Here is a 3,112-nt window from a genome sequence, read left to right as displayed (position 1 = left end):
GAAGGGTGACAAAATCTTATATACCCGCTGCGAATGTTCCATCTAGAATTGATGTTCCCGAAGAACAAACTGATGGAAAAATAAATGAACCTAAAGTTCAGTTGAAAAGGGGGAGACCAATGGGCTCAAAAGATAAAAATCCCCGGAAGAAAAAGAAATTGGGAGAAGTAAATGAGAAGATTCCTGAAGAGTTGGATACAGAGAAAAGTCCTGAAGACGGAAAAAGTCCTGAAGACGAAAATAATAAAGAAAACCATGAGATCAACTATACCCAAAATAGAAAAATATGGGTTAGAAATGAGATAGATGATGATGATGGAATTTTCTCATTCTATGTATCTTGCAAATTGTACTAGACCAGATATTGCTTTTGCTACTAATTTGCTTGCAAGGTACAATTCATCCCCTACTCGAAGGCATTGGAATGGGATAAAACACATCTTCCGCTATCTTCAAGGTACAATTGATTTGGGATTATATTATTCTAGAAACTCCGAGTTTGGTCTAGTTGGTTTTGCAGATGCAGGATATCTATCGGACTCTCATAAGTCTAGATCACAAACTGGATATGTTTTTACCATTGGAGGAACTGCAATCTCGTGGCGTTCTCAAAAGCAAACGATAGTAGCCACCTCATCAAATCACGCAGAGATCATTGCTCTTCATGAAGCGTGTAGAGAATGTGTATGGCTTAGATCTATGACTAACCATATTCAAGAAGCAAGTGGATTAGTCATCAAAAGAGAGCCAACAAGACTATATGAAGATAATGCTGCATGTGTTGCTCAAATCAAAGAAGGCTATATCAAGAGCGACAGAACAAAACATATTCCTCCAAGATTCTTCTCCTACACTCAAGAACTCGAGAAGAATAAGGAAGTCAACGTTCAGTACATTCGTTCAAGTGACAATGCAGCAGATCTATTCACAAAGGCGCTTCCAACTTCTACATTTAGAAAGCATGTTCAAAGTATTGGAATGCGTCATCTACGAGACCTATGAAGTCTTTTCCAGGGGGAGTATGTGTTACTGTACTCTTTTTCCCTTGTCATGGTTTTTATCCCAATGGGTTTTTCCATGAGAAGGTTTTTAACGAGGCAGTACGTCATACATCTATGGTGATGAATACTCAAGGGGGAGTGTTATGAAATATGTGATTATTCATCACACAAACCTACCCACTCATCCCATTACACAAACCTACCCACTCATCCCATTAGCCACCCCCTAATATTAGCCATTATTAGCTATTCCATTAAGACATCATTATGTGTATATATAGATGCCATTGTGAATGTAATTCAAGTGGAAAAAATAAGAGAAGCAAATCTATTCTCTAAACTCTCTCTAAACTCTACTTCCTATCTCTCTCTTAAATCAAAAATCATATAACATTTATACACATATTTATCTTCATAATATTTAGTTATTCAACAATTACTACTATTTTTGATCAATTATATTATTTTTGGGCCGGATAGAAATGGATTTCAAGATTTTGTCTCCTCTAGTTAGAACACTACTTACTCGTGTTACCTTATGAATAAGAGTCATAAGACAAATATAGAGTGCGTCTCTAGACCTTTTTTTTTTTTTTTTTTTTTTTTTTTTTTTTTTGACATTTTTAGCTGACAAGGCCCGATCCATAACCAATCATTATTACGCGGAATAACGTGATTTAGTAGAGTCGAACTCCGGTGGGGAAGGCGGAGTCAAGTGAACTTAACCACTAGACCCTATATAAGTGTTTAAAATGACAAACAAAACTTATTAAGAGACGTGGGTTATACTTATACAATGAGATACTTTTGTTTTTGGATTTAAGTCAAGATGCATCAGAAATAAAAATGATGCATCAAAAATGACGGTAGGAAATATAACCAACAAAAAAAAATCTTATATTTGGATTTTTTTTTGTCAACTTAAGAATTTATATTAGAGATTTTTAACAATTATGCCATCATTTACACTTTCATTTTGCAGAATGACATTAAAAAAAGTCGTTATGGTAAATGTCATTTCTTGTACATAAAAAGACAAAATTGTCCTTGGTTTCGTTTGGAGAGAGGAACAATATGACTTCTCCCAAAGCATTAATTGCCATAATTCACATGCCAGCACAATATGACTTCTCCCCAAATTTAGATATTTTGAATTTTTTAAATAATTGTTTAAAAATTATCAAAACATCAAAATAAAACAAATAAAAATAAACAAGACATTTTACCCTAATCTTTTATTTTTCTCTCTCGCTTGCCCTCTGCCCCATGCTCCATATCTCTTGTAGAAGGTGATGCATCATCTGAAAAGAAAGAAGACGATGAAGCATCAAGCCAGGGAGAAGACGATTCATCAGACATGAAAGCCGTGCACAAGAAATCAAGGAAGATAGACAATACAGATGACATGTCCATCAATGAGGTTTGAATTTATACTTGTTTTAATAAAGCTTTGTAGACAACATTTTTATCAATCGTTTATTTTTTGTCTATTTTGATGTCTATAATCTTGTGAACGAATTTCAGATTGCAAAAGGGCGATGCATCATATGAAGAGGAAGAAGGCGATGAAACATGAGATGAACCATAAGAAGATGGACAAGGTATGAGAGCAGTAGACAATACATCATGGAAAATAGACAACATATATGACTTGTCCATCGATGAGGTCATATATGTAGACATTCTTTTTTGTCCCAACCATCTACACCTCTCTTGGTCCACCGACTTTTATCCAATTACCGACGCTGTTTTTTTTTAACCACGGTGTCTCTAGTTCGATAAACCGTCACTCCTTCTCGTGAGAGACTGTAGAGAAGCTAAACCAAATATTATAAAAAATCTAAATAACCAATATCACTGCTTTGTCCACAATCAATACAACAATTAATATAAGATAAATTGTACTAGATAACCTAAAAGAAAAAAAATTAAATATCTAACCTCTAACTCCTCTATTCACTATCTTTCTCTTCCTATTTCTCTCTACCTTCTTTCTAAAAAACTAATTTTTCTTTTTTTTTTGGTTATTCACCTAAATCAGCCTTAATATAATATAGCTTCTTTTTAGTTGCTTCTTAGGAATAATATGTAAGACATGTCACCATCATTTT

The 3,112-nt window shown here is 34.2% G+C and overlaps 2 long non-coding RNA genes across 2 annotated transcripts; one reads left to right on the top strand and one right to left on the bottom strand.

The window, feature by feature from the left end:
• Positions 1 to 2,003: 2,003 nt before the first annotated feature.
• Positions 2,004 to 2,528, bottom strand: LOC110230750. The gene is made up of 2 exons (XR_002333918.1): positions 2,436 to 2,528; positions 2,004 to 2,302 (listed from the first exon to the last, which is right to left on the bottom strand). It is a non-coding gene; the product is annotated as an uncharacterized LOC110230750 (long non-coding RNA).
• Positions 2,299 to 2,858, top strand: LOC110230749. Its single transcript, XR_002333917.1, has 2 exons — positions 2,299 to 2,421; positions 2,526 to 2,858. It is a non-coding gene; the product is annotated as an uncharacterized LOC110230749 (long non-coding RNA).
• Positions 2,859 to 3,112: the final 254 nt, after the last annotated feature.

This window comes from Arabidopsis lyrata (genome assembly GCF_000004255.2).
Source record: "Arabidopsis lyrata subsp. lyrata unplaced genomic scaffold ARALYscaffold_2, whole genome shotgun sequence".
Taxonomy (NCBI): domain Eukaryota; kingdom Viridiplantae; phylum Streptophyta; class Magnoliopsida; order Brassicales; family Brassicaceae; genus Arabidopsis; species Arabidopsis lyrata.
The sequence above is the reverse complement of the archived record's forward strand: the minus strand, read 5'-3'. Positions and strand labels throughout refer to the sequence as shown.